A 23,992-nucleotide genomic window follows, 5' to 3' on the forward strand; every position below is an offset into this window, starting at 1 on the left:
CACATTGACCAGTATACAAACCTTGATCTTATTCACTGTTTTTAAACCACACTGACCAGTATACAAACCTTGACCTTATTCACTGTGTTTTTCAAACCACATTGACCAGTATACAAACCTTGATCTTATTCACTGTGATTTTTAAACCACATTGACCAGTATACAAATCTTGATCTTATTCACTGTTTTTGTAAACCACACTGACCAGTACACAAACCTTGATCTTGTTCAGTTTTTTTTTAAACCACACTGACCAGTATACAAACCTTGATCTTGTTCAGTTTCTTTTTAAACCACACTGACCAGTATATAAACCTTGATCCATCGCAAGACTCAAAGATTTGTTGTTGTTGTTTGGAATTAAGCACAAAGCTACACAACGGGCTATCTGTGCTCTGCCCACCATGGGTATTGAAACCTGGTTTTTAGCGTTGTAAATCCACAGACATACCGCTGAGCCACTAAAGAGAAAGAGTGGAGCCCTTCGCTAAAGACGCCCTTCCTAAATCCATCATGATTTTATATATCTTTATCATATTCAAGGGTTGGTAGTTGTACTTGTTAGGTGTTTTATTAATAAAACGCATTAAACAACAAGACAACGTTACTCTGGAATGTTTCTTAGTTTGTGTTATTTGAAGAATGTAATAAAATCATTATTTACCTGGGAAAAATAGAGGGCGTTTTTGGGAGCCATACTCTCTTGATGCATGAAATATCATGGTATTACGACAACAATATACGTTCTTCAAATCATAAAAACGCGTTCAAACGAAAGAGACACCAATAATTGAAAATTCACGAATAGATCTAACGACTTCAAAGGCAACGCAGTTCAAGCAAATCAGGCAAACCTTTCGTCTTTTCTATTTAACTATCTTTAATGTATATAAATGTTAGTTATAAATGAGTGTTTCTAGTTAAAGAGAGAGACCCTAAATAAAAAATCTAATCTTCTATTGTTATTATACACAGAACAAACAAACAACTTGTTTATTGATGCTAGTTTAGAGTTTGTACTTCTGGTTCGTCATATCTGGTGCGACATTTTTGATTGTAAGATGTTAAGTGTAAAAGAGCGTGAAAAAGTCACACTGTGTTATCTGATGTGAAAACCGCGGGGAACTGAACCCCGGATTTTAGCACTGTAAATTCCTCAACGTACCGCTGTTCTAGGTGGGGGAGCCAACGTTTAATCCACTTAATAAGGAACTGTTCAGATTATAAATACCAAACATTTTTATGAAAACGATGTTTTATGCTCCGATGATATATTTGGAACCACTTGTTTACCATGTTGAGTCTGATGGCCTTGATTACACACTATTGTCGGGTCCCTCGCTGATACAGCGGTAAGTCTTCGAATTTACAGCACTAAAATCAGGGATTCAATTCCCCTCGGTAAACTCGGCAGATAGCCCGATGTAGCTTTGCTATAAGAAAACACACTATTGTCGAATACTGCAATTTTCATTAAAATTAGCCGGTGAGAAGAAAGGTGATGTCAACCTGGGACAACATATCTTGATAAACTTTCCACTATACCCAGATGTTGGCTTTCAAGGCCTTTTAAATAAACCAGAGTCAAAAAGTTATACGAGTTGCATTTCGGGGCCTAACAGGTATTTGATTATACATAAATATTGGGGTTCAATTTTTTTCAGTAATTTTGTTTATCGGATAAGAACAGTTGTGAATTCTAGGTTCGACGAGAAGCTTCTGAGCCCTTCCTTGTTTATTTTATTGTTAACAGTGTAAAGAGACATGTCCAGTTTACTTATAATGACTTTATGGGTCGGAGGGTTCTCTTTCGTAACTATAACCAATACTTTGCGAATGAGAGTGGGCGTTGCTTCCGATTAGCTTGACATGAGAGCCTGTTTGAATCCCAAACACACTATTGTGTGCGAATTTACCCCCTTCGATCGAGTACAGTTAAGGTGCCCTTCTTTCAATACTGTGCCTTTTGGACCTAAAACATTTAACAATCTCGATTTATAAATATTAACCTTTAGAAAGGGCATTTAAATATCCTTCTAGCCGTAAGGATATCCGAAGCGTCGGAAACTTAAAATTGTAAATATAATAACATGTGCAAATACTTCGTATAAAACACGATAGATCTTCTATTCCCCTTGATAATTTTACATATTTGGAGGACAGAAAGTGTTAATATAGTTACACTTCTGTCTGGTGTTTTTATAGTTATATTTGGAAGCATACAACTTTCTGTTTCTGTCCCCTAGATGTGAGAGTACTAACTACAAAATGTCTAAATTACAGCGGAATGGAATAATAATAAACACAACAACACTTTGTACAGGTTTTGGTGTTGTTAGTTCGTCACCAGTAACAACTTTCGTTGTGTCTGAACAACACGAAGAAAGCAGAAACTTTGTGTAGGGTACAGTAAATCAAGCATAATAATTTCCGTAGCAACGTATAAAGAAGGCTTTTCGTCCACATTTACCAGGAGGGCGTGTATTTCTGTTTTCTTATAGCAAAGCCGCATCGGGTTATCTGCTGAGTCCACCGAGAGGAATCGAACTCCGAATTTAAGTGTTGTACATCCGAAGGCATCCTTCTGGGGAACCTAACAAGATAAGAAAAGGACTTTGCATGGCCTAATACTCGTAGTATTCGACTTCCAAACTGAGAGTGGCTGGTTTTCATTCCCACTGAACATGCTTGTTTTTTTAACCGTTGTAATGCAACGACTTGTTTTGAATTTCGTGCAAAACTACCCAAAGGCTATTTGCGCTATCCGTCCCTAACTTAGTAGTAAAATACTACAGTGATGGCAGCTAATCATCACCACCCACCGTCAACTCGTGGATTACTCTTTTACTGACGAAGTGAATGTGGCAGTCACTCTCTCCATTCATTGGTTAAGAGCAGCCCAAGAGTTGGCAGTGGGGGGTGATAACTAGCTGCCTTCACTGTAGAGTATGAGTTCAAAACTAGAGACGGCCAGTGCAGATGACCCTCAATAAAATAATAGAAAAATATTCGTTAATAATTTTAAAATTGCAATAACAGAAAGCATAAGGTTCAAAAACAACTGATGGACACCTGGATACAGACAAGTTTTAGCTACATATAGACACACACAAATAAGTTATGCAGAAAATTATGCCTACGCTAGATAAGCGTGCAATATAGAGTATTTATATCTTTTATACTGCCTGCTACACAGTGGGATATCTGTGCTCCCCACACAGAGGGTATTGAAACCAATTTTTAGTGTTATAAGCCCTTATATTTACCTCAGTGACACCTGGGGGAAGCTAATTATCTGTCGTGAATTGTTTGTGTTTAACGAAAACAGAACTTTTAGCAGAATTCCGTGATTTTTTTTGGTAACATTGTACACAGCGACGTGTCTGATACTCGTGGTGGGCAGAACACAGTTAGCCCATTGTATAACTTTGTGCTTAATTCCAGTCAATTAATCAATTAAAACTGAACTTTACTTACATTTTCTGAATTTGAATCTTACTTAGCTCTGCTTTCTGGTTATTATTTGAAAATGCTGTTTGTTTGTTTCTCTTTTCGTTACTGTTTTGAATGTTGACTCGAGTTTTAATCTGATAATTGCTAAAAGCTGGAGGCCATGCTGATAAAGTCAGTTCTTTGAGGATGGAAATTTTGAAGAGAGTCGCTAGGCTGATAAGATCTCCAAGCTCTAAGTAACAGTGCATGTTTTGAAAATACCCATTTGGACTCCTAGGACCATGTTTTCAGAACAATCGTTAAAACGGAGAAAATCTATTTTGTCCTTCGCAAGACGTGTTTACAAACAGACTGTTACTGTGCATTATATACAACAAACAAGAGCAACATGTCTGTAGATGATAAGACTATTTACAATAATTTAGACCCTAGACTAGAGAGCGAAAGACAGTGAAAACACGCGTGTGCTTTGAACTGGAGATAAAAGGACAAATACAGACTGTTATAAACGTAAAAGTTTAAATTATTGGAAAAAACAAGAAATAAAAACGTGTAATGAGATGTGTACTGATAGCCACATGGTGGTACCAGCACCACCTATCGGCAAGGTTAAATAATAATCTGTAATTTGTAAAACTTTTAGTGCTTGTTGAAAGATCGAAACGACGTCTAGCCACAGTAATACCATTTTTTTTATAATATGTATTTTTCTAACTTGCGACTATAACATGTTCAACAATATTTTATTTAGCACACTTCATTGTGCACCGTACAGTTCATTACATTGTTATAGTTTTAAATTCATTTATGTTGCTATAATCTATACTGGCTGAAGTACACGTCCCTTAGACGGATGTTATGTAAATTCACGATTGATGAAAGGTTACATTAGGATATAAAACTAACTTCCATTATACGTATTTGTAAAATACGTCCATAAAAACTGCAAAACAAAATTAAAACTGAAAGTTTGTATTATCTCTCCATGGACTCAACAAACATTCGTGCCAAATGTGGTAAGAGACGCAACAACAACAAAAAAGCCATAAAAACCGCAAACCTCTTTTACCACCTCATGTGGATGGATCTCCACCAAATTTGGAAAAGAGCTTCATTGGGTACATAGGGAGATACATACAAACTTTTAGTTTTTGATTTTGCGTTTTGCAGTTTCTGTGGGCCTTGTTTTAGCGCTGTTTCGTCCCCTGTTGGTAGATGTTCACCAAATTTGGCATGAAGTTTTGATGGGTCCATACGGAAACACATACAGACTTGCAGTATTTTCACGTTTCGTATGTGTATGTTTTCTTATAGCAAAGCCACATGAGTCCACCGAGATGAATCAAACCCCCAATTTTAGCGTTGTAAATACGAAGATTTACCGCTGTACCAGCGGGGGACACACATTTTGTGTTTTGTAGTTTTTCTATAGCATTTTTTGTATTTTTTTACAATCCACATATAAGGGAAGCAACTTTTTATGCCTTGAAATAACAGTTTATTAATTGCCAGTTTACACAATTTCCGTCTAGGGGACGGGTAGTTCATCTAGTTTGAAATCTATTTCATAAGCTGCGAGGCGAATAGACCCTTGAAAACGACATAAACCGAAACGTTGGGTAGAATGAAAACAATCATTATTTCCAGGTGGCGATCATCTTGATTGAAAATTGCATTATTTTCGTTTGTCTATGTCCCCCGTTGGGACAGCGGCAAGTCTTCAGAATTACAACGCAAAAATCAGGGGTTCGATTCTCCTCGGTGGACACAGCAGATAGTCCGATGTGGCTTTGCAATAAGAAAACCTACGTTTGGTTTGTTTTGAATATCGCGCAAAGCTACACGAGGGCTATCTGCGCTAGCAGACCCTAATTTAGCAGTGTAAGACTAGAGTGAAGGCAGCTAGTCATCACCGCTCACCGCCAACTCTTGGGCTACTCTTTTACCAACGAATAGTGGGATTGACCGCACATTATAACGCCCCCCACGGCTGAAAGGGCAAGTATTTTTGGTGTGACGGGGATTCGAACCCGCGACCCTCGGATTACGAGTCGAGTGCCTTAACCACCTGGTCATGTCGGGCCACCTACGTTTGTCTATAATCTGAAAATAAAAACGTGGAATTCTGTTGTTGTTTTTTTGTCGTTGAGTGTAAAGGTATTGAAACCAAATTTCTAGCACTACAAACCCTCAGACATTCCGATGAGACACTAAGAGCGCGCTAATCTGTGAGATAAGAGGTTAACATTAGGAGTACACACGGATCCACTACTGTGCAAACCTTCTATTTATACAAATATCACTTTTTTCTTTTTAAAGAACTAATACTTTTAAACTAACCAATCTCCAGTTTTTCTTCCATACAGTCGATGTAAAATATTCTTGTGGTTTCTATTCTAAAACTTTAATCAGTAATTGGAGATTTTGCGCAAGACTATAATGGGAATAGGAGATTTCACGAGAGGATTTTATTATAATTGAGTATTTTGCGCTAGGGTATAATCATAACTTGGTGATTTTGTGTGAGTGTGTATGTGTATATATATATATATAAATTTGTTATAACTTAAAAAAACAAGTCGAAACAAAATTAAATTAAACAAAAAATGCTGCACCAATTAAAAAGATCCCAGGGTACAAACTATAATCTAAGATTATAAGGTGTACCGTAGGTTTGAAGGTGACTGTAAAAATAGGACCCACATTGCGGTGGAGATACACCATCTATCAGTGTTAACTTCCATTCGCCAGTCTCACATAAAAAATAAAAGAATAGTAATAGATATAGAAATTAGGAGAGCAAGATATGGGCGCTCAAGCCCACAACGTCCCACATCTATATCACCTTTCACTGCCTGTAGACAGCTGTGGGAACACGACTGGTTTCTAAAATAATGATTTTGTTTACTTTATCAAAACGTATCAATTTTTTACTAATATATGTGTACACATGATTGTAGATTTTGTGCGAGAATACAATTATAATTAGGGGATTTTGCTCGAGGGTATAGTTACAGATTTTATGTGGTGGCGATATTATTTCGATCAGAGTCAGGTGTGAGCGAAACTAAAAATCATTATGATAATAAATGTAGCTAATTAAATATACTTTTCTAATCAGTAATGTCGAGAAAACCCACTTATAGAGAAATATATATGTAAAATCGGCTGACGATGGCCGAAGAAGGTCGACACGTTGTTCGCTCTTCTACGTAAAATATTTTCTCAACCCAAACGAGCCGATTTTACATATAAATATACTTTTCTTATCTTTTAATTTTATAAAAAGTGTAATGCATTATTATATCAGTTAGATTCCCTTGTTGTTAACGATATTTTCGTTTGTATAATTATAATTGCATTTTGCGCGATTGTATAACCAGCTGAGTATTTTGTGTAATGGTACACGAGGGCTATCTGCGCTAGCCGACCCTAATTTAGCAGTTTAAGACTAGAGGGAAGGAAGCTAGTCAGCACCACCTACCGCCAACTCTTGAGCTACTCTTTTACCAACGAATAGTGGGATTGACCGTCACATATAACGCCCCCCACGGCTGAAAGGGCGAGCATGTTTAGCGCGACGGGGATGCGAATCCGCGACCCTCAGATTACGAGTCGCACGCCTTAACACGCTTGGCCATGCCGGGCCTTGTGTAATGGTATAACTAATATTTCAGATTTTTCCACAAGGGAGATTTTGTAATTTCTTTACTTAAATTATTGATTTTTTTGTTTTTTAAGTAATATAACAGCAGTATGTTATTATTTTATTTCACATTTTTGTGGACTACTCTTTACCATTGAAAATTGGGATGGTCTGTCACATTATTACGCTTTTGTGGTTGAAAGGGCGGGTATGTTTGAGAAACGGGATTTGAACCTGCGATCAGAAGGTTGCTAGTCGAGTGTTCTTGCCACTAGGCCATGACAGACCCTTACTTAGGGTACGCTTCCTAGTGGCTCAGCGTTATGTCTGCGGACTTACAACGCTAAAAACCGGGTTTCAATACCTGTGGTGGGCAGAGCTCAGATAGCCCATTGTATAGCTTTGTGCTTAATTCAAAACAACAACAACTATTCGTTAATAGGAAGTGAGATTTCGAGACTGTAAATACCCACTCAATCAATATGATAAAACAAACTGACGTGGTTTGAGCGAAAATACGTCTACGCTGGAAAAACAAAACGCAAGAAGACTAAATAAGTCGTATTGGTGCAATGTGACATGGCAGTGTCACCGTATATCTTACCGTTTTCAATAACGATTAATGTTTTTAAAGGTTTCCAAACCATGTTGAGGCGTCACGACCCTTCTGAAAGACTGCTGTTGTAAAACTACAATAATCCTTATATGAAGAACGCGAGAGTGGTTGGTTTGAAGTTTCAGAATTTTATCGGCCCATCTCTGTCATTTTTTATTGATTCCGTTGTATTATCTATATATTTAGACTGCTGTTTGGAATAGTCGAAGCAGAAGTTTCCTTGCTGGTCTACCTGGAGTCATCATTTAAGCCTAGTTATGATTATAAACTTCCCTATTGGATCTTAATATGGTGGTAAATATGTACGTCCCACAGAACTATACTGGGATTTGATACTTTGCTTTAAGGCCCATAGAGAAATTTGATACTGTCCTTCCTAAGACTTTTTTTTTTTTTTTGCCGATGGTTAAAAATGAATGAACATTTGTTAAATACTTGAAACTTTCTATTCCACCTTTTTTAAAATCTTGTTTAAAGAGAGGGACCAAAGAATATTTTCTTGGGAATTTTGATCATGTTACATTCATATCATACGTCGCTAAAACTACATACGAGCGAAACTTTTATGACAGTGACGTGACGAGGCCTTTTCTTCTTATTTTTTCTGTATTTGGGTTACGTTATTCATGTGTTATTTGTGCTTTATTTTGTTTTATAAAAATGAAGAACACAGAGTAACTTGGTTATAATTAAAGTTTTATTTTCATCCAAAGGCAAGAAGCATAGCTATAAATCATTTAGACTAATTCATGTATTGATCACATACAAATATATTATTCCTTCCCTCAGTGTCTGCGGACTTAAACGTTAAAAACCGGGTTAAAAACACAGTGTCTTGTTAATTCCCCCGTCCCACTAAACGTGCTCACCCTTTCAGCCGTGGGGGCTTTATAATATGACAGTCAGTTCCACTATTTGTTGGTAAAAGAGTAGCCGAAGAATTGGCAGTGGGTGGTGATGACTAGCTGCCTTCTCTCTAGTCTTACACTGCTAAATTAGGGACGGCTAGCGTGGAGAGCCCTCGTGTAGCTTTGCGCAAAGTTCAAAAACAAACAAACAAACTTGTTAGTGTATCTCGTACCACATCTTCTTACAAAACGATCTTACACTGAGCAGTTGTTTTCGTAAGTGACTTGTATAGATAGTGTTCCGTCTTTCGCTCTGTTTATTGTTTCCCAGCTGACCTGATGAGCTTTGGACTGAACGAAATGCGTCGTCGGTAATGGATGTGGCGAACATTGTGTGGTTGAAATACTATTATTATATACTCTTCTAATTTTTTAAAAACTCTTTAAAAAACGGACTAGGTTGTTATACTTATCCGTCAAGCGCGGACTTTACTGTCTAACTCCATTCATTGTTACAATAACTTTGTAATTACACACATATCTCATCTGTTGACGGACTGTATTGTCGTGCATATCTGAAACTGGTATGGTTTACTGACGAGTGGTGAATCGATTGACAGGATTGGCTTCGTTATTAGTTACAGTTTTTCGTCTAGTATTTCTATTTTGTATTACCCCTATGTTATTATGGACAATGAGTGAACAAAGTTATGAACTCACAACAAAAATAGCTTAGAAACACGTGTCTACGCAGCCATTGGGATGAACATCATCGGTAATTCCAGGGTTAAGACGCGTATTTCTTACAGTTAGGGGCCTCGCCACAGCCAGGTGGTTCGAATACCCGTCCATCCCCTAAAATGCTGACCCTTTCACGTAATATTCGTAGCAGTAATGATGGAACTACCACGTAATACTGCTAACATTGGCAATAGAACTACCACGTAACACTCTTAACATTGCTAATAAATCTACCATGGAATACTCATAACATTGGTTATGAAACTACCACGTAACACTGCTAACATTGTCGGTGGAACTACTACTTATATTGGTCACGTTCTTTCCACATTCCGTTTAATTTATCCACTTTGATTTGTGTGACACGTTATGAGTGAATACAATCTTTACTTTTACTGTATATGCACAAGTAATAACACTACAGAAACAAGCTAGAGATTGATACACAAAACCATACAGAAATCACTACATAATTACCCACATCTTTTCAAGAAAAACTTGTATCTACAACTAAATGTTGAATTCAAGTTTGACTAAAAAGATTTAAACTGAATAATGCTATAACTTAGTCTTACAGTGTCCAATTCCTGTGACCTTGTATCATTGACTCAGTGGCTACTAATGTAGTGATTTTTGTATGGTTCTGTGTATTCACCTCTTCCCTTATTTTAGTATTGTCATCCTCACATCACACTTATTGTTTTAAACAATACCAGTGAATATTTTATAATGTATGACAGTGTGACGAGTTGTCCTGATGGACATCATGTGTTGAACTTAGTGAAACGCTGCACTCCCTAAGTTAAAATAAAACGTTCTGGTGTGTAAGTCATTGCAGGTACGGCATGGCCAGGTGGTTAAGGCGCTCGACCCGTAATCTGAGGGTCGCGGATTAAAATCGTCGTACACCAACTATACTCGCCCTTTCACCCGTGGGGGTGCTATAATATTATAGTTAATCCCACTATTCGTTGGTAAAAGAGCAGTCCAAGAGTTGGCGTTGGATGGTGATGACTAGCTGCATTCCCTCTAGTTTTACACTGCTAAATTAGGGACGGGTAGCGTAGATAGTCCTCGTATAGCTTTGCGCGAAATTCAAAATCAAACAAGTCATCACAACTTTAATCATTGGAGAGCTAACCTTTCTGACGTCAGAATTAGAATAATCAGTTGAACATTTGACCGTTACACTACTCGCCTGTTCCCTACTTGAGCGATGCGTTTTGGATAAACTGAAGGTCTCAACAGCTTTTAAAAACCTTGAAAACCAACATTAGTTATTTATAAAAGTCACTAAGGTTTTTATAATGTAGGACGGCCATTTTATCCTCGACCTATCCATAAATACTAAACACTACCGTACTTTGTGATGTTGCTTACTAAAATTCTCGAACTAATATAATGACCAAGTTAACTAGATTCTCATTTGTAATTTAAAACCGCCCCTTCCTAGTGACTCAGCGGTGCTCAGAACGTTAAAATATGAGATAGGCACAGTGCAGATAGCCAATCGTGTATCGTTGCGCTTAACAATAAAATAACCAACTTTAACAGTTTTAAATCCAGTCTTTCAGATATGATGAAACCGCATCGTATAATCACGTTTTAAGTAGCCACAGTGTTCAGCTAAGACACGAATATCTATTTAATCTATGTTTAAAAAAACAACGAATGTGCAATATATGTACAGAAATATAGTTTTGGGATTTCATTTGTTTAAAACTGACACCATTTATTCTAATAATATTCAGATTTTCTCTGTCCTGAAAATACACTCCTCTTACAACTAGGTTGCGCATACGTGTGCACTGTATTTCAGTGGATGTAAATATACTTTAATAGACATTTTGTACAACGATATATTAAAAGTTTATCAGTATGTTTGTAAAGGTCTAACGTTGGGTCGTAGAATAACATTATACGTTTATTTACTGGTAGTATTAAGTAGGCTAAATTTTAGCTCTCACTAAAGTAAAGCACAAAATGTACACAAGTTAGTTTATCTCTTTTGTCGAATATAGTCCGTACTTAATAAAGGCTTAACTAACGTTAGGCCTAAGACAAATGTTTACAATTAAAATTCTTTCGTATTATTCTAGAAATGTTATATTTAAAGAAGTACTGTTGCAGTAAAAACGATCATTTGGCTCCAAATGTTTTCCAAGTCTGATAGTTTATCATGAGAATGCTTTCAGCTATAACGTACGAACAGACAGGTAGATATGTGGAGAGACATACGCACCAAACACCAGTAAGTAATGTACTTATTTAACCAGTTTATATTTCTTGTGTTTCATTTTATGTTTGAGGTTTGTGTTTTCCAAAGTACCATAATTAATTATGTCAGCAAAGCTTATGTTCTGGTGTTTTGTATGTTTTTGCAACACAAAAGAGCCTTGCAGATAAAACCCACTTACCTAATTTTTTAATTAAAGCCTTTTAAACACTTAAATGAGCACGTTTAAGCTACGAAGAAGAATTATTTGATTGTATAAAAGCTGAAATTGGTATAGTACAGTGTACAGTATAGTTACAGTATAAAATGGCATTACTTCGAGTACAGAGCTTAGTGGTGGTAGACAAAAGTCGACTTCATACTGATAGGGACTCCAAAATGAGCCACTGTTTAGAGTTTATTAAAAAAAATAAAATAAAACAGCGCATACTAATTAATGTCAGACTCAATCAAAGTAGGAACGTATAAATGAGCCATTGTTTGGTTTATTACAAAAATAATTAAAACAGTGCATATTACTGCATTTTAGACTCAACGAAAGTAGGGACGCTAAAATGGGCCACAATTTATAGTTTGGTGTTCATTTTTTAAAAAAAGTGAGTTATCCTCTAAGTTACTGCCACGAGATACGCATGTCTGCAAATGTATTGAAACTACAAGATACATACGTGAATGTAATCATGCATGTATGTATTTATATTGTTTGTTTTTTAACTTCGCGTAAAGCTGCACGAGGGCTATCTGCGCTAGTTGTCTCTAATTTAGCAGCCTAAGACTAGAGGGAAAGCGGCTTGTTATCACCACCCACCGCCAACTCTTAGGCTACTCTTTTACCAACGAATAGTGGGATTAACTGCACATTATAACGCCTCCACGACTGAAAGGGCGAGCATGATTGGTGTGACGGGAATTCAAACCCGCGACCCTCGCATTACAAGTCGAGCGCCTTAACCACCTGGCCATCCCCGCCCTAAGTACTTATATGGAAACGATAGAATAATTTGGTAGCGAATTAAATGTTTTTTTTCTGAACACAAAAGTATTATTCACGCACTTTTGGGCTAAATAAAATATTCAAGATGGCCACTCTAGATTTTTGTTCAAAAATATCCTGCAGAAATCAACTCGAGCTCCAGTCTTATGTATTTCGGGGCCAAATAATTTGTATTTTTACACTATTGTAAATGGCATATGTCACAGTTTTGCAAGTAATTCAGCATGTCAGCTACAATGTTGGCCACATACCGAAATGTCCATAAGTCCACAATTAGAGCGATGATAAGTATTCCAAATTTTCACTTTTAGTAAGGGATTTTGAATTCGTGTATTATTTATTCCAGATTTCAGTGCAGACAGCCACCTTTAGAAAAGATGATTACAAGAGCAAGAAAGTCAACAGTCCTTGTCAAGTGATTTCATTATAACTTAGGGTTCAAGTAAATCGACGGTTATTAGAGGTACTTCAGCGTGTAGCGGCCATCTTGATTTTTTTATTTTAATTTTTCAAAGTTTGCCATGTTTGACTTCCATGCGTCCTTAATCAGCGCATTTCAAACATCCAAAACCAGTAGAAACATGGGGCATGAACACTACGTTTTGGGATTTTTTTTTTCTAATTTGCCACATAGCCAAAAATCTCAGCTCGGGTATTTATAGAATTGGTAAATTTCCTGTCATCTAGAGCTTTCAATGTATAATAATCACTAACACTGAAGACCAATTGATTTCCTTAGGCATGATATTTCTGATGATATATTACTATTTGGTGTCAAACATAATCATTTTAACGAGCCTTTGCTAGATTTATGCCATAGTATAACACCTTGTTTTCACGTAGCAATACAGACAAACAGTGTACGATTGTGAAATGTTGTTCCATACTGTTCCAAGTGTTATGTATTACTTATACCGATCTAGTAGCTCTGGTGGATATTTTTCCGAGCGTCGTGTATTGATCCATACCGTCTAGTAGCTCCGGTGGATATTGTTCCGAGCGTCGTGTATTAATCCATACTATCTAGTAGTTCTTCCCTCGGTGTGGATTCCTGTACGTGGTAAGGAGACCTCCCAAGGAAGGTTCTATTCTTTTATTTTACCTTCTATGGGATCTAAACATCTACCCACGTGTTTGCTGTGCGTGGTGATCCGTGAAGGGGAGGAGATAATTCTGGTGGTTGAGGAATTCAATCCTAACATACTACATTGGCCTTGAATTTCTGTAGACGGGCGGCCTTGGAGTGGCTCCCTTGGGTCAATCGGCTGGTTCACTTGAGCTATGGTCAACCAAGTACCAATGTTGGATATTCTCAACAGGTATTGTGGACATTGTATCTGATGCTGGTGTTTAGGTACAGTGCTCACAAAACCCTGGCGTTGCTGCAGTATCCTTGTTTGGCATTGTAGTGCGTCTCCTTGCAGGGCTTCATGGTGGGTGGGGTCAGTGAGCACCGAAATATTCTCATTTTATTATGAATCATCCAAGTAAAATCTTAAATGAAATAATGAAAGAAACAGTCCATAGGTAAACGACCACGTTTTGAAGACTCTGAGCAGCAATCTTTAATATTTGTAACACGTGTACTTCATTTTTTATTATATTACATTCTCTTTCAGAAAACCTTTTAGGGCAAATATCTCCCTTTCTCAATCAGAAGGGACAAGAGGGACTTGCTAGTTCTCCAAAGTCAGTCAAAAAGCTTCGATCTGGTGACATATTGGTAGAAACATCCACATCTCAACACGGTGAATTCCTGTTGCATTCAAAGGCAATTGGAGATATACTTATTGAGGTTACTCCACATGCTTCTTTGAATTCATCACGAGGAGTTATTAATAAGAGGGATTTGAAGAACATCACCGAGTCAGATATTCTCGCTGGTTTCTCCATCTAAGGAGTTTCTGCAGGGAGGCGTATCTCCACTCGCAAAGATGGAATTATGGTGCCATCCAGTGTCCTCATTCTCACATTTACGTCACAACGTCCACCTGCCACCATCAAGGCAGGTCATCTTAATTGCAGGGTACGGCCATACATTCCAAACCCTCTCAGATGTTTCCAGTATCAGTAGTTCGGTCACTGGAAGACGTCTTGTCGTGGTTCCTTGAAGCCCCTCGTTGTGGTGGCAAGGGCCACGATGCCTGTGAGTGTGAAATGGACCCTCATTGCGTCAATTGCAATGGCTCTCACTTGTCCTACTTTTGTTCTTGCTCTAAATGGTTGAAAGAAAAAGAGGTGCAGCATTTGAAAACTATTCATAACATTACTTATCCTGAGGCTCGAAAGTTGCTGTCCACCACCCCATCTCGGACGTTTGCTGCTGCACTTCGTTCAACTAATGCAGTGGGAGTGCAGAAAGATCTCTCTAGGCCTCGAAAAGAATCGTTCTCAAAACAAAATGTCTTTTGACCTCCATGGTTAAAAAAGTTGATGAATCAACTTCAACACCCATCTCTGTTCCTAACATACATTCCAGTAAATCCCAAGATTAACTTCCTTTGGTTCCTGGTACGGGCATTTCGTCGGATACATCTTCTTCCACCCCAAGATGCAAAAACGACCATTCGTTCACATCCTCAGTCGCTGGAATCCTCTTCCAACAACAAAGACCTGCCCAATTGATTCAGGGCAGGATCCATGGAGGTCGATAGACCTCCCTCGAATAAAGACAGTAAAGAAAAAAGACGTGGTCGTAAACAGAAAGGCTTTCCACCCAATTCGCATACACATAAATGAAAATGGCCACCTTGATACAACAGAACTTTCGAGGTTTATGTTCTAATCTTGATGACATCAAAACACTGATACTTCCTACCATCCCGTATGTCTTTCCTCACAGGAAACATTTCTGAAACCTGCCAATACAGTCACCTTTTGGCGGTTTTCTTTGTATAGAAATATCAGGCTGTGTGATGGACGAGTTCATGGAGGGATGGCACTGTTGGTTGATCAGCATATGCCCACCCTGTCTTTGCCACTCAACACATCCTTGGAGACTGTAGCCATCCGTGTTTTCTGTTTGTTCTCTCTACTTGTCGCCTGGAGAGATCTATGATCAATCAGACCTTGATGCTCTCATTGAACAGTTGCTGTCTCCATTTTTAATCCTGGGGGACTTTATTGGACATCATCCCATCTGGAGAAGTGCTGATATTGATGGGAGGGGTCGCTCCATAGAGCGTATGCTCTCTGATCACAACCTTTCTCTTTTCAATACTGGTTTTTCTACTTATATTCATGCACCATCAAGGCATGCTATTGATCTCTGTTTGCTCCCCTTCACTATTCTCTCATTTTTCATGGAGGGTTGACAATAATCTACGAAGCGGTCATCATTTTCTTATAATTTTGAGAGAGACTGGTCATGGTCGATGCCACCCAACCCACGTGCCCCGGTGGAAGCTGGATCAAGCAAACCAGCCCTCTTTCACTACTTTTGCAGAACTTATCCTGCCATCATCTGTAAGCCATCAGTTGATGACGGTGTGTCATCAAAATACGGACTGTATTTTATAGGCAGCTGCTCAATGTATTCCTGAAACCTCGACACGTTTTCCAGCAGGCCCGTTCACATGCTCAGTGGGTAAGACGTCAAAGCCAGAGGGAATCTTGGATTGAGTTCACAACCAGCATATCTGCTACCACCAGTTCCAAAGATATAAGGGACAAGATTCGAAAGGTCAGTGGGCAATATAATTCTGTCCCCCTCTCGACCTTGCTCCCTGATAGCCAGGAAGTAGCTGATACCTAGAGCATTGCCAATACTCTAGGTCAGGTGTCATCAAATTGCGGCCCGAGGGCCGGATACGGCCCTCGAGGTCATTTTATCCGTCCCGCTTGGAAATAAAAAGCGACATTTCATCAAATGTCCGATTGTCATAACAAAATAAATCACACCGATGGTCGCTTTTAGCTGGCAAACACAAGACATTATGATAAAAAGATACAAGGCTGTCACACGCATTTTTAACCAATAAGAAAATTCTTCTTTCGTCCTTACTGCCCGTTCATTCATATCGAGGCACGTATTTATGAAAGTATTAGGATTTCGAAAACAAGTACAGACTTAACCCTCGTCCTATCGACTCGTCTTGTAAATTCAGCGGCCTAGGGTTACCGCTTCAGCAAGCTCATTTCTCTTAGTAGTCGAGTTATGCGCTTTTCGTAACTCGTTCTTAGGTAAGTGTCGTGGCAAACATACGTTTCAATATATTTTATTTGTGCGTTCTTGGACCAGTACAATCAATACTTTTCTCACAGCGTTCTGTGTTTTTCATTTTCAGATCCTGTTTTTTTTCATCCATCGTTATGACTGCTTTTAAAAGAAGAAAAGTGGACCCTGAGTGTCGTGTTGTCAATGAAGAATGGGGAGAAAAGTACTTCTTTGTGGAAACAAAAAAAAACAGAAAGCTACTTGTGTGATATGCACCGAAAGTGTTGCCGTTTTGAAAGAGTACAATCTTCGGCGTCACTATGAAACAAAACATCGATCAACATATTTGAAATTTTCAGGAAAGTTCCGTTCTGAGAAATTTGAATCCATGAAACGTGTTTTTGAATCTCAAAAGAATCTCTTTACGAGAAAGTTTGCTGAAAATGAAACTGTCACTCGTACAAGTTACAAAATAGTGCATAGGATGGCAGAACGAGGAAAACCTTTTACTGATGGCAAATTCATCAAAGAGTGTGTGATGGAAGTAGCAAATGAGCGATGTCCTGAAAAGGACAATTTCTTTGAAAGTATCAGCCTTTCAGCAACTTCAATTGTACGGAGAGCAGAAGAACTTTGAAAGAACATCGCATTACAGATACGCCAAAAAGCTAGACACTTCCTATGGTATCCTATGGCACTGGATGAGTCTACTGATCTCTTGACTACGTCACAACTTCTCGTGTTCATTCGTGGAGTTAATTTGGACTTTCAGATCACGGAAGAGTTGGCATCAGTTTGCAGCATGCACTGAAGAACAACTGGGAGAAGACATTTTCATGGAAGTGCATAAAACTTTGCAAGACTATAACCCTTCAGTGGAATCAGCTTAGAGGTGTAACAGTTGATGGAGGATAAAACATGGCTGGAGTAAAGAAGGGTCTGGTTGGGTTGTTCAGGAAACAGTTGGAAGATCAACTCCCAAGCGCTCTATTCATACACTTCATCATACATCAGCAAGCACGATGTGGAAAAGACAGAGATATTTCTTGCGTACTGAAACAAGTCATTTCTGCAGTGAACTTCATTCGGGGTCATGCACTTAATCATCGCCAGTTCAAGGTGTTTCTTGAAGAAAATGATTCGGATTTCTGCGACTTGCGGTGAGGTGGCTCAGCTGTGGTAAAGTCTTGTCTCGTTTTTATTATCTGAGAAGAGAAATAGATATATTTCTTATCGATAAATATAGAGCCGATCCACTTCTGTCAGATCCAACCTGGTTCTTAAAGTTATTATTTTTGGTTGACATCACATCCCACATGAATGAATTGAACTTGAAACTTCAGGGGAAGAATAACTTTGTCTGTAATCTCTATAGAGAATCATTAAAGGATTTTGGAGAAAGCTGTCATTGTTTGAAGCACATTTGGAAGGAGGAAACCTCTCTCATTTTCAGGGTTTCAATGAATTTTATGCTGGAATCACAGATGATGTTAACCTGGAGTTTCAGAAAAAGATTATCTGTGATTTAAATAAGCATTTTTAGAGAGATTTTCGGATCTCAACAGAATCGAAAGTGACATTCTCCTTTTTTCATAATAATTTTGATTGTGTCATTGATGACGTGCCAGTGGAACTTCAGATGGAGGTCATCGATTTGCAAGGAAATGACTTGTTGAAACCAAAACACAAAGAGGGGCAACTTATTGAATTTTACAGCTATATACCTGAAGATAATTTTCCAAAACTGGAGCAGTTCGCATCTGGTATGGCATCAGTGTTCGGAACAACTTATGTCTGTGAACAAGCATTTTCAAAAATAAAATATGTGAAGTCGGTACATCGATCAAAGTTGACTGATGAACATTTGAAAGCAATTCTAGTGATTGGATGCAGCAATTCAAAACCGAACATTGAAGATATTTTGAAAGCCAAATGCCAATTTCATAAATCTCACTAAAATATTTTGCGGCTTAGTGAAATTCAAATATGTACTCACTATGTGCGATGTGACAATTGTTTTTGCTGATGTCACCTTCTTTGATAACCTTTTGGTAAATAAAAATGTTGGTTGTATTTCTGTTTGTTTTTTTTATTATATGTGTGTATTGCATGCTACTCCCACATGGCTAATGTGACATCATAAACTTAGTGTTAAGTCTTTTACAGAGAGCTTTCGTTCTAGCTTATGAGTATTGAACATAATGATCATGTGGCCCGCGCTTCTCATTCCCCAAGTAATCTGGCCCCCTGTGAAAAAGTTTGGGACCCCTGATGACACTATGAAATGCTGCACCATCTATCTCCTGCTTTTCTTGCTATTCTTCTGATTGTTTTTAACGGATCTGGCAGGAGAATGTGTTTTCTGATGTTTGGCGCCAGGCTATTGTCCTGCCTTTTTCCAAACCTGGGAAAGATCTCGAGATTCCTTCAAACTACCGTCCAAATGCTTTGACGAGCTGTCTCTGTAAGACCTTAGATTGGATGGTTAATACTCGTGTTGTTTGGTTTTTCGAATCAAACAACCTCCTCTCGCCTACCAAGTGTGGGTTCCGACGACAGTGTTCCACTGTGAACCACCTGATTCGACTTGAAACGTCAATCAGAGAAGCCTTTCTCAAACGACAATATCTTGTATCAAATATTCTTTGACATAGAGAAGGCTTATGATATAATATGGAGGTATGGCATTTTGCGAGACTTCCATATATCTGGTTTGCGTGGCCATTTGCCCATTTTTATTTTAGAAAAATTTTAATGGACAGGTGATTTCAAGTTTGTGTGGGTTCCACACTTTCCCGCTCTTTTCTAATGGACTTGGAGTCCCTCAGGGCTTTGTTCTGAGTGTTACACTTTTCAGATATAAAGATTACTGCTATCACTGAACAACTTCCTCTCACTGTTGCAAAGGGGCTCTATGTTGACGACTTTCACATCTCATGTCAGTCGTGAAACATGAGGTATATTGAACGGCAGCTACAGATTTCTCTCAATTGTTTACTGAAGTTGACCACAGCAAACAGCTTTAACTTCACTCTCTCTAAAACCGTTTGCGTGCACTCTTGCCGCCAACAGGGTATTCACCCTGATCCTGAACTCCGTACCAGTGAAGTTATGCTGCCTGTGGTCCCTGAGATAAAGTTCTTGGGGCTTATCTTTAACTGTAAGCTGACCTTTATACAACATATCAAGCAGCTACATATCAAATGTACAAGAGCACTGAACATCTTCTGTGTCCTCTCTTCCACCACTTGGAGAGTGGATCAATGTTCTATGCTAAAGATATGTCGTGCTCTTATTCTATCGAAACTCGACTATGGATCACTGGTCTATGGCTTTGCCAGTAGCTCAGTGTTAAAGATGTTTGACCCCATTCATCATCAGGAACTTTGGCTCTGCATTGGGGCTTTCTGCACTTCCCCAGTTCAGAGCTTATACACAGAGTCTCATGAACTTTCTTTGCACCTCTGCCGTTTGCAACTATCTTTGCTATATGCTTCAAAACTTTGTTCCTTGCCAAAGCATCCCATCAGGGATTGTGTTTTCCTTCCTTGGTGGGCCATACTTTTTCAGAATAGACGATCTGTCACTGCTCATTTTGGGCTTCGTATCCAGGCACAGTTGGATGAGTTGGGTCTGTCCTTGGATAACATTGCTCTATGCACTGGTCAGCCCATCCCACCAGGACTTCTTACTGTCCCCAAATGTGACCTATCTTTAAGTCATCTGAGAAAAGCAGACACTCCTGATTGGAAATACTGTCTGCTATTTGCTGAACGTCTTTCGAACCATCCTTCCATTCCTATGTATACAGATGGTTCCAAATCAGGTGACTCTGTGGGATCTGCCATAGTTTGTTGTGGTTCGGTAGTTGCGCACAGAATCCCCTCTACAGCTTCTGTGTTCACTGCTGAACTGTACGCCATTTCTCTTGTCCTGGATCATATTGAAGCTAAGCAGTACTCCAACTACACTATTTATACTGACTCGCTTAGTTCTCTGCTGGCCCTGGAATCACTTCACGTTGGTTCACACCTTGTTCTCTCTGATATTCAAAACCGGCTGGCCCATTTCTTATTGACATCTACTTCTATCCAGTTTTTCTGGATACCAGGCCACGTTGGTATTCACGGGAACGAGTTTGCAGACACGTCAGCTAAATCTATCTGCTCTGGCACTATCACCACTGTGCCTATTCCATACATAGACTATTGTCCTTTATTCAAGGCTCGTCTTTGTGCCAGTTGGCATTCGACTTGGAGTGAGCAACGTGACAACAAGCTTTTTCAAATAAAACCTTATATTAGACTTTGGCCGTTTTGCTTCCGTAAGGATCAGAAGGAGGAAGTTGTTCTAACAAGAGTACGCATTGGTCACAGTTTTTTAACTCATCGTTTTCTTTTATCTGGAACTGATGCACCAGTGTGTAGTTTGTGTAACACTCAGATCACAATATGCCAAATTTTACTGTCTTGATATCATTATGACTCTCATCGAGGGCACCATTGTAAACATGTTCTGTTCCAAGGTTTGTCCATAACATTAGAGAGTGTTATTGGCGATGGTGATGCTGTCCATCTTAGAAATATTTTTTAGTTTTTTTAAAGACCATTAATCTTTTTAATGCTATTTAAGTTTTTTACACATTATACCTTTTTTTAATGTGATTTCCTTTTAAGAATCAAAGTACATCCAGTTCGATTTGAAGTTAGAAAATGGCCGTAACGTCAAATAACTCGGAACCAGGACTGGAAAGGACAACTTCAAGTGACTGATGGTGGTTTTGAATTTACCTGTTAGTCTTCCTGGCGAGTTATAATTAAAATTCTGCTTCAAGTCTTTCAAAACTTTTATTACTTTACTTTCATAAAAGCCCCGGCATGGCCAGCTGTGTTAAGGCGTTCGACTCGTAATCTGAGGGTCGCGGGTTCGATCGCCGTCACACCAAACATGCTTGTCCTTTCAGCCGTGGGGGCATTATTATGTGACCGTCAATCCCACTATTTGTTGGTAAAAGAGTAGCCCAAGAGTTGGCGGTGGACGGTGATGACTAGCTGCCTTCCCTCTAGTCTTACACTACTAAATTAGGGACGGCTAGCGCAGATAGCCCTCGTGTAGCTTTGCGTGAAATTAAAACAAACAAACAAACAAACTTTCTGAAAATGGCCATAACGTCAAATAACTCGGAACCAGGACTGGAAAGGACAACTTCAGGTAACTGATGGTGGTTTTGAACTTACCTGTTAGTCTTCCTAGCGCGTTATGATAATTCAATTATGCTACAGAAAGTCCTTTACAACTTGAATTACTATTGTTTTACTTTTATCACTGGTGACTAGATGTAAATATTGGTTCTAGTGCTATTTATGTTTTTTTTAATTAAAAAATAAACTTTTTGTTTTACCTTAATTTCCTTTTATGAGTTTTACTAATTTTACTTTAATTTTAACTTTTTACTGAATGTTTGGCACAGATAGCCTAGTTGCTTTGCGCCATAAAACACCAAACCAACTAGTGGTTCTGGTGGATATTGTTTTCCTAAGTTTTTATATATTAAGCTTATACAAAACGTGTTGTTTTTCTTCTTTTGTTTAGGGACTTTGAGCAGGTCAAGTTATGGTTGTAACTCTAGAGTCCGTGTTTCATGCTGTTTTGTTGGGGGCGAGGAACGTTATAGCAAAAGCAAGTTGTAATTCATCGTTTCATCTCCGATTTCTCTTATTTTACTTCCAAAATGGCCCCACCTGGGAGTATTATAAGAACAGTTCTAGGAATAGAATTATGATTCAGGTTTCTGAAAGTTATTGAGACCAAAATAGTTTGATCTAATTCGTTAAATTACAACAGGGTTAAAGAATCGCATGTAAAAAATAAAATAAAATATTGATTGATTTAGACGAAAACCATGTTGGGTTTTTGTGTCCACCGCAGAGAACCGAACTCTGGATTGTGGCGTTATAAATTTGTAGACTTACCGCTGTTTAACCATATTCAGCACGAACTATAAATATCAACATTCCTCTCAAGTAACTTGTAATTCTGGTTTTAATTTGTGTAACATGGATCAAAGGGTGGAGTAACGTTGACAAATGGTGTGAAGTCATGAAGTGTGGTGTATGGGATGTGAAGTAGATAAGAACGTGGTGCAAGTTGGGTGCAAGTTAGAGTGAGAGAGAGAGAAAATATAATGTAAAATGGAGAAAAAAAGTGAAGCGAGACTGAGAAAAGGTTTGTTGTAAAGCAGTGACTAATGTGAGGTGATTTTTGATGACGAAGAGTGTAACACGGAGGTGGTTCTAATGTGATAGAAAAAACAGTGCAATAAAAGGCCTTAAAACGTATTTAAAAAAGTGGAACAAATGAGACGTGCAGGGTTGTTTTTTAATTTCGCTCAAAACTACACAAGGGCTATCTGCGCCAGCAGTGTAAGACTATAGGGAAGGTAGCTAGTCATCACCACCCACCGCCAATTCTTGGACTACTTTTTTACCAACGAATAGTGGGATTGACCGTAGCATTAGAACGCCCTCACAGCTGAAAGGGCGATCATATTTGGTGTGACCTGCAGGAACCGTTTTTTTAAGAAGTGAGGACCGTGACGTCATGCACCAGATTACAGCTCAACTCATCTGTAGTAGATGTTGTGTCTCACCGAAATCTGCTCGTTACTTTTGGAGATGTTTTTCCAAGCCATAGCAACGTTATAATGCTCACAAAATGGTGCAAATTATTGCTATCATTTGATTTGTTTTGACAGTGTTTATGTATTGTTGAGCAATTATCATTTTAAGCATTTTTACAGAGTCGTCTCTACACACTCATACAGCTGTTATAAGAAGTTTTTGTTTGTTTTTTCGTGGACTGTGATTTTTTTTTATTTTCCTTATCTCGCATCACAGCACGCGGACCACAAATCGAGAACAGGTGGACTTAAGGAAGTCAACTAGTAAAAAGCAATCTACGTAAACTCTTTGGAGCTTTTTTTTGAACGATAGTGGGATTTGACTATTACTTTTATTGCGCACCTATAGCTCCAAAGCGCAGAGCACGTATTTTTTACGGAATCACGGTTCGAGCACACTACCCAAGGTCACACCCGGACCAGCGAACAAGCGACATACATTTCTGAAAGAAAACATTTTTGTATTTTAGCCATGCTATCTGTTAAATTAGTAACTTAATTTCTATAATTATTACATTTCTCCGAAAATGTCATGGTAAATTTTGTAATGCTGTGTACAACTTATGCGTCACAGCCTTCCGTTTTCCTTCACCTGCTTAGAGCTGACGTGTGCGTGTGAGCAT

At 38.5% G+C, this 23,992-nt stretch overlaps 1 long non-coding RNA gene across 1 annotated transcript in view; it reads left to right on the plus strand.

Moving 5' to 3' along the window:
• LOC143240859 (uncharacterized) overlaps positions 1–23,316 on the plus strand; it is a 31,451-nt gene extending 8,135 nt beyond the window's left edge. Inside the window, exons 2-3 of the long non-coding RNA XR_013022000.1 lie at positions 11,404–11,555; positions 22,283–23,316. This is a non-coding gene — a long non-coding RNA (uncharacterized LOC143240859). The remainder of the gene's footprint in view (positions 1–11,403; positions 11,556–22,282) is intronic.
• The last annotated feature ends 676 nt before the right edge of the window (positions 23,317–23,992 follow it).

Source organism: Tachypleus tridentatus, chromosome 13 (assembly GCF_004210375.1).
Source record: "Tachypleus tridentatus isolate NWPU-2018 chromosome 13, ASM421037v1, whole genome shotgun sequence".
NCBI classification, from domain to species: Eukaryota; Metazoa; Arthropoda; class Merostomata; order Xiphosura; family Limulidae; genus Tachypleus; species Tachypleus tridentatus.